The 8,641-nt window shown below is 47.1% G+C and overlaps 1 long non-coding RNA gene across 1 annotated transcript in view; it reads right to left on the minus strand.

The window, feature by feature from the left end:
* LOC135405132 (uncharacterized) overlaps positions 1-3,228 on the minus strand; it is a 101,248-nt gene extending 98,020 nt beyond the window's left edge. The window contains exon 1 of the long non-coding RNA XR_010425751.1: positions 1,575-3,228. This is a non-coding gene — a long non-coding RNA (uncharacterized LOC135405132). The remainder of the gene's footprint in view (positions 1-1,574) is intronic.
* Between the last annotated feature and the right edge of the window lie 5,413 nt (positions 3,229-8,641).

Consider the following 8,641-nt stretch of genomic DNA (forward strand, 5'->3'; position numbering starts at 1 on the left):
AGATCATAGAATCACTAAATGGACCTGACACTTAAAAAGTCAGGTGTCAAATGGTCAATATACAGAGATTATTAGGAAGAAAGATAGGTTTTTCATAAGATGTTTTCCCAGCATTTTGGAGTTACCAACATATACAAGAATTTAAGAAGCCATATTAGTCTTAATAATAGTTTCAAAAGACACTGACAGTAAAGGAAAAAAGTAGTCAACCAGCTAGGGGCTGCTTTGGATTTATATATGCATGTAATTTTGGAACTGAATGCCACTCCTGAAGGACTGCAAGTTTCCCCATAAAATAAATATTCTAAAAATCAAACACTTGATGCTTACAAAAGTGTGTCAGTTCACTTTCCAATACTAATAAAGCCAAAGGACAGTAACAAGGCAAGCAGCCACTCGTTAAGGAAATTAAGTAAGAGTAGATCACCCATACACTATCTACTACATTGATCAACAGATTAGCTGTATTAGGGGGCTGTTTCTTTACCAAAGAGATCAGAGCTAACCATAGACAATCACTGAATCTCACATAACATTTTGGAGAATCAGCTAAGCAGAGTAGCTACAGTCAAAGTTACACAGCCCTGGTATTATTCAGAATACAACAAAAGTTTATATGATGGTACAGACATAAAGGCACAGTAAAAAACCAGTAATCTCAAATTAAGAATAAAAGACTATATCAACAGTCTGGGAAATATGAAGACAGCACAGATACTATATTAACAATTATTATACTAAGAGCAAATGTACCCTTTCAAAATTAATTACAGCATTTCTTCTCCAACAGTATAATTTATAATACCACATAAATGATGGAATAACTTTAAATGTTTGTTTCTAACCTAACACTCAGCTCAGGGTCTGTGGGAAGAACCATGCACTCCTTTGAGCCACGCGGAGCAAGAGAGTTCGGAAACTTTCTCAGTCAGTCCAGTCCACTCAACGACTCCAACACCAGAAATACAAGGAGAAAATACGCAGAGAAGGAAATGGCTTCACAACACAGTCCTGAAGACTCCACAAACCCCTGGTCTTGGTGAGTCTGTTTCACTTTACCCCCGACACACTCCAAAGTTTCAGCTGTTCGCCAGGAGGTACAAAACTTGAACAAGAGCCCAAACAAGTTTATCTGTTTTTGTATAACCAGCCCTAGCAGAGTTTTTGCTCAGTCCCTTTTGCGGGAGCCCCGACGTCTCCCCCGTGTGCGCTGATGCTCTCATGTAACCCTCGGGAACTCAGCACCCTCCTGGCCGCGCGAGGCGACCGCTCAAAAGGTCATAAACTCTGAGGTCTGAGGGCAGACACCTCAAAAGAAATGGAGGGCGATACCACGACTCTGGCCTCTCCCCCGACCCCAGGTGTTTTACCACCTGGCGTACAGACACCCGTTGTGTCTCCCGTGGGGACACATACCCGGCGGGGCAGGCATAACTCCACTGAAGTGTTGCAGAGGGTGTCAACTTCTGGGACCTTTGGGGGAGAAGATGAACAAAGGGGTAGTCCCGGGGGAGGGGGGGAGGAATAGCTTTCCCCGCCCCAAAATACTTCTCCGACTCACACGGACTGCTTACCTGACACAGGACGTCTGGTGCCCGGGGCGGCGATGTGTCTGCCTCTGCCCTGGCTCTGAGTTCCTTGCTCCAGGAGGCTCGGCCTGTGTAGGGTTGGCGGCGGCTGCTGGCAGAGGGTGGGAGGAGGCGGCTGCTGGATATGAGCGGCGCCCCCGTTCATGGTGAGACTGAGGAAGCTGGAGTGGATTCTGGGGGGGGGAGCTCCAGGAGGAGGAAGGGAGCTGGGGGGAAAAGCGAGAGCTGCGGCAGCGGTGGGGGAGGGGGAGGAGGAGAAGGCGGGGGGGCTGACAGCGCAGGAGGAGGAGAGAGGGAGACGGCGGAAAGAACCACAAATGTGCTGGCGAGCCCAATTCCCCTACCCGCCTCTGCCACCTGGAGAAGGGGATCCTATCGATCTTCAACGCCGTCCTCCCCAGACTTTGCGGATTCCCGGTCGTGGTTCCGCAGGTAGGCGGAAGGAAAGAGGCGGGAGTCGGGCTGCACAGCGCAAGGTTGCGAGTTGGCGGCGATCGGCATCACTTCCCCACGCCCGCCCCCAGCAGCTGGCAGCAGACGGGGTCCCAACTGCCCAGACAGCGCACGAGGGGTGGTGGGCACGGCAACAAACTTCCTTTCGGTCTCTCCCTTGCGAAGTAGCAGCGGTGGGGCAAGGAGGCTACCACCACTCGTTGTCCCCCGGTACGGGCTCAGGGGCACTAGGCAGGGGCTGAGCCTGCTAGTTAGGCAGGGGAGGCGATTAGCTATGCCTCACGACTCAAAGGGCTAGAACTCAGTGCAAGAGGGAAAACAAAGGCTATTATACCTCCCTCGCCTCCACCCTGGAAACAATAACAGCGCTACGCCAGGGGAGCGAAAGAAAAGGATATCGGAATCGGTGAAGTCCGTAGCCTTCTGCCATTCCGTCTCAGGGACTTCCTCTGCCGTCTTGGTCTCCCGCCTAGAAGACGGCAAGGTCCACTTCTCCATCCTGGGCCTGACCGGAAGAGGGAGGTGATTCCCCGTGGGTGCCTGTTCATATATTAGATTCGCCTTTGTGTGTGCGTGTGCCTTCCCCTCTCCCTGTGTAGGGAAGGGGAAAGTCCTCTATCCCCTAATGCTGTTCTGGCTGCTCTCTGGGAAAATGCTGCTTCCTTCTTCCTCTGCCATCGGCCTCACCATCCCAGCATAAATTATACACAGTGAGAAAGATGGGTGTTCAGCTCACAGACATCCCTACATCTTCCTTCTTCCATACCAACTCTGTACACTTGCATCCCAAGGCAGCAGAAGGGGCCAGAGCCTTTCTGGAACACCAGCTCTCACATGGAACAAAATGTAACAACCAGGGGAGGGTCTCATCCCCACCAGGCACACAAACTTTTCTCCCCTTGTTTTGTTCCCCCTTCTCCTTACTTTCTCCACTTTTTTCCCTTCCATCCCAGCATTCAGCTTCACCAGCAGGTCTCGGCCCAACCACCTTAGGTATCACTTGGCCATGCTGTAAGTGATTCAAAGAAACCTTTGAACAATCTGAAAAGCACTTTTATTACGACCAGGGAATGCGAAAGGGGCAGATGTACTCCCCAGTGCACTCCACTGAGCAAAGGAATAACATAGCTTTTTATACAGTTTGAAAGTAGCAAGTTCAAAATTATCTATACACACACTCTTTTTGCAGTCTACCTTATCTAAATAGACACTTAGTTTTACCTCCTATTCTTACCATTACAGAGTAGTTATATAAAGTTTTATCATTTCAAACAGTTTCAGGTTCCCCACCCCTCTCTACGTGCTAAAAAGCCTTCCCTGTTCCCTAAGCTATTTTTATCTTAATTGCCCACAGTTTGGGCAGAAACTTTTAAGCAGTTTTACATTTTGCAAAGTCACACTTACATAGCTAAATTAACATAGCTAAATTTTATTTCATTTTCTATTTCATAAGGTGAAAGCTGTCCTGCATCATATGGAACTTGAGATGCTAGGCCTTACTCCCTTCTTTACCCAGACTCTACTTGCCCCCACCGCCAGTGGTGGCAGTGACAGATGTCTCAGCAGTCAAGAGCCTGGTGCTGAGTTCAGGCAGAGCTCCACTTGTTTTTATCTTTTTTCCCTTCTCCTTTGAAAAGCTTATGACCAAAGCATACAAGCATACAACCATGCAGGAACAATGGAGGGAGGGCAACCCCACATGAATTGCACATAGAAAACAGAAAACCACTGGCTAGCAGTACTGCCTGTACTACTTGGCATATACTGGAACATCTCAATATGAGGAAAGGCCAAGAGACCTGGGGCTGTTCAGCTCGGAGAAGAGAAAGCTTGGGGGGATCTCCTCAATGTATACATGTATCAGAAGGGAGGGTGCAAAGAAGACAGAGCCAGGCTCTTTTCAGTGGTGCACAGTGACAGGACCAGAGGCAATGGGCACATAGTGAAACACAGGAGATTCCATCTGAACATCAGGAAACACTTCTTTACTGTGAGTGTGATTGAGCACTGGGACAGGTTGCCCAGAGAGGCTATGGGGTCTCCCTCCTTGGAGATAATGCAAAAGCCATCTGGACATAGTCTTGGGCAGCTGTCTCTAGGTGGCCCTGCTTGAGCAAGGGGGTTGGCCAAGATGACCTCCAGAGGTCCCTTCCAATCTCAACCGTTATGTGTGATTCTGTGTGTGTGTGCATGCACACAGCTATAAACTCAACAAAGAAGGCTTGAAATGGTTTGGTAGACTTTTCTTGTCCTGGGTCCATGCCATCCATGCACTTTCAATTAAATGAACCTTTGTCTTACCAGGGTGGCCCTGGTTCTTGGGAGATCTACACAAAACCAGGGACCCTCTGCCTGAAATTAATATGCAACAATCAATTGTGTTGGAAAGCTCTGAGCAGATTGGATGCACCGAACCTGCAATTGCCATTGTCCCCTTTGAGTTGCTTCATTAATCAGGACTCAAGCATGTCCTTTATGCTCAAGCTACTCCTAGCTTCTCCCATTGTTTCAATTCAGAAGCATCTACAAGCATCTCCCCACACCTTTCCCCCCTGCCCTCCTGCATGAAGCGAGTTAGCAGGGAGCTGCAGGAAGTGTCTGTAATTGCAAAGGCCTTTCCGGCAACAGGGCTGTCCTTGCAATGATTTATGCCTATCCCTTTCAGCCAAATGTTTTGTGGGCGGGGCGAGGAGCAGGTGGGGGTGGGAGAAGTGGGAACTACTGAAATCAGTCTGTTGGGCAGCCGAGCTATTGCAGGGGCTGTGCGTCAGCTTCAGGGCTGGCTCTTCATTCGTTACATGCAAGCGCTTGCTACTGTTTGGGAAGAAGAGTTGAGCAGTTGGAAAGAGCAGAGCACGGTGACAGGGACAGGAATCAATTATTTACAAAAAACAAAGGTACCTGGGGCTTTGTGGCAAGGTTTTGGAGGGGGGGGGTGTGTGAGTGTGTGCACTCTATGCAGGTGGCTCCTGTGAGAAAAAAACAGAAGCTGCCCCCATGTCAGATGGAGCCAGTCTCAGCTGGGTCCAAGATGGACACACCGCTGGCCAAAGCTGATCCAGTCAAAGATGTTGGTAGCACCTCTGTGATGACACATTTAAGAAAGGGTAAAAAATGCTGCACAACAGCAGCTGGGAGAGAGGAGTGAGAATATATAAGAGAAACAACTCTTCAGACACCAAGGTCAGTGAAGAAGGAGGGGGAGGAGGTGCTCCAGGCACAGGAGCAGAGATTCCTCTGCAGCTCATGGTGAAGACCATGGTGATGATGCAAGTTGTCTCCCTGCAGCCCATGGAGAACCATGGTGAAGCAGATATCTACTCTGCAGCTTGTGGAGGACCCCACAGCAGAGAAGGTGGATATATCCTGAAGGAGGCTGCATCTTGTGGAGATGAGACCATGCAGGAACAAGTTTTCTGGCAGGACCTGTGGCACTTGGGAGATACACGCTGCAGCAGTCTGTTCCTGATGGACTCCACCCCATAGAAAGGCCCCATGCTGGAGCAGTTCTTGAAGAACTGCAGCCCATGGGAAGGACCCATGTTGGAGAAGTTCATGAAGGACTGTATTCCCTCCTAAGACTGTGAAGCAGAGATGCTATGAGCATAATCGGTTAGTAATTTGTGTCCATATTGCCTGACAGACAAATTTCTTCCCTTCAAAAAAAGGACCAAGCTTTAATCCTTGAAGAATCCATTGGGATCTTCACGGCCTCCCAGGGTTACATGCAATCAGTGATGGTCCCTCACATGAAGATTAATTATCATTTAAAAATTCCACGTTTTATAGTGATGCCCAGCTCTACTGGCAAGATCAATCAGAAGAAGTGTCTGGAAAGAAACAGTTAATTTCAATTGGGAAGAAGAAATGGGCAGGTGTGGCAGGGTGACAGACTTTTCAGTTACTTAGATACATTTCAAAAATACTTCAGTTAGTATTTGAAGGGGTAAAATTCTATCGACCAGTAGCTTGTAGCTTCTTGGTGCAAACAATTTACCTTACCATTTCATATAGAGTTTGATAAATAAGTAAACTTAAATTTGACACAATGGCTACAGCATATTACTTTGCTAATATATCTGGTAAGCATTTTTAATTTCAAGCATTTTACATTAAAAGATACTAAGAATGCAGCTAGGACATTTTCTCACAAGAATTAAATACGTGTGTGTATTAAAATAAATACATACTGATGCCTCAGAGTTTTTTTTTTATTTTTAATTTTTATAGATTTTAGAAGTAGATGTGTAGTGAATGTAGATTTTAATGTAGCTGTATTATATCCCTTACCCTGTAACATAATGTTTATGCATACCCAACCCTACTACCCCATCTCATATCAATCCCTCAAAATTCTGTTAGTGTGTTTAGTCTTCTTTTCAAGGTAGAATTGTAGAAAAACACCTTAAGGCCTGGACCAGAAGATATCACACAGACACAGCGACCTTCAAGCCCAGAACTTTGGAGGAACTCCAAGGACTGTACGTGCTGCGAAGAAGCAGAAGATGAGGAAGAAGGGGTCCCAAACGCTCCCAGACCCAATTCCCGAAGGGGTGTGTCGGGGGGCAGAATGGGGCAGAACTGGGGTTGGACAGAATTGGGATTGGATGGACCTTATTATAAAATCATAGAACCAGTGTCTGAACAGGCGCATGTGGTATGTATTCCTCTAGGCCTATGGATTCATTAAAGGATCAGCTCTCTTTATCTTATCTCCTACACTAAATTGTCCTGGAGTCTTTTTTTCCGCAGTCTTTTAGGCAACATACAATTGTTAAAATTAATTTTAGTTTTCAGGAAAATTTGCTACCTAATTTAGCAAAATTTACTAACTAAAAGGTGACATGTGGTATCACTTGTTGAAGAAAAATTATGTGAGTTTTAATGTATAGATGAAAAATTAATTTACTCCTAAATATCACAGCAGTCCCATGTTCTCAACACAACCCCAAATAAAATTTCATTCATTGGAAAGGTTTCTTCTGTTTATTCTTTTAAAACTCTAATAGTTAATGCCCATCCCCAAAGACAGTCGTTCACCACAGAAAGTATTCCAGATTTCATAAGATTTTCCATGTCACCTACCTGCATCACCCCTTTTCCTCATTCCCACATGTGATTTTATTTGGGTTTTCACGTAATGTAAGAAGAGGTCACCATACCACCTCCAGAGAAGTGATACCACTGGGCCTTGCAGCCTTGAGCTGAAAATCATGGAATGTCTTCCAGCAATTATCTAAGGTCATTTCAGGCCTTTCTAGGCTAGTTTGCTAAATTTCACAAACACCCCACAACACAGATTGCTAGCTAGCCACCTTGTAGAATATAAGGGTCAAAAGCACTTTTACTTGCCATCCTGTGCTTTGCCTTGTGAGATACTATAGTGGATTGTCAATGGCTGGATGCCAGGCACCCAGAAAAGCCGCTCTATCACTCCCCTCTGCAACTGGACGGGAGAGAAAATATAACGAAGGGTTCATGGGTTGAGATAAGGACTGGGAGAAATCACTCACCAAATGCTGTCACCGGCAAAATAGAATCAAATTGGGGATATTAATTGAATTTATTACTAACAAAATCAGAGCAGGATAATGAGAAGTAAAATAAATCTTAGAAACACCTTCCCCCCCCCACTCCCTCCTTCCCAAGCCCTACCTCCTCCCCTCCAGTGGCACAGGGAGATGAGGAATGGGGGTTATGGTCAATTCATCGCAAGTTGTTTCTGCCACTGCTCAGGGGGAGGAGTCCTTCCCCTGCTCCGGAGTGGGGTCCCTCCCACAGGAGACAGTTCTCCATGAACTTCTCCAGCGTGAGTCCATCCCATGGGCAACAGTTCTCCACAAACTGCTGCAATGCAGGTCACTCTTCCATGAGGTGCAGTCTTTTAGGCGCAACCTGCTCCAGCATGGGTCCCCCACGGCATCACAAGTCCTACCAGAAAACCTACTCCAGCATCAGCTCATCTCTTCACAGGTTCGCAGGTCCCTGCCAGGAGCCTGCTCCAGCATGGACCTCCCACAGGTTCACAGCCTTCTCTCAGGCATCCACCTGTTCCAGTGTGGGGCCCCACTGCAGGCTGCAGGTGAATCTCTGCATCCCCATGGTCCTCCATGGGCTGGAGGGGGACAGCCTGCCTCACCATGGTCTGCAGGGGACTCTCAGCTCCAGTGCCTGGAGCACCTTCTCCCCCTCCTTCTTCACTGACCTTGGTGTCTGCAGAGTTGTTCCTCTCACATATTCTCACTTTTCTCTGGCCACAAATACATCTGCGCAATAGCTTTCTTTTTTTCTTCTTAAATATGTTATCACAGAGGCGTTACTACCATCTTTGATTGGCCCAGTCTTGGCCAGTGGCAGGTCCATCTTGGAGCTGCCTGGCACTGGCTATACCAGACATGGGGGAAGCTTCTAGCAGCTTCTCTCAGGAGCCACCCCTGTAGCCCCTCTGCTACCAAAACTTGGTCACACAAATCCAGTACAGGTACTCACTACTTTTCACAGTCCCTTTCACTGCTTTATGGTAACTACACAGCTCTCTTCATACAGAAATTTCATACAGAAATGACAGAGACAGGAGGATATAGAAAACCACCATTGCT

The sequence above is a fragment of the Pseudopipra pipra genome, chromosome W (genome assembly GCF_036250125.1).
Source record: "Pseudopipra pipra isolate bDixPip1 chromosome W, bDixPip1.hap1, whole genome shotgun sequence".
In the NCBI taxonomy this organism is placed as follows: Eukaryota; Metazoa; Chordata; class Aves; order Passeriformes; family Pipridae; genus Pseudopipra; species Pseudopipra pipra.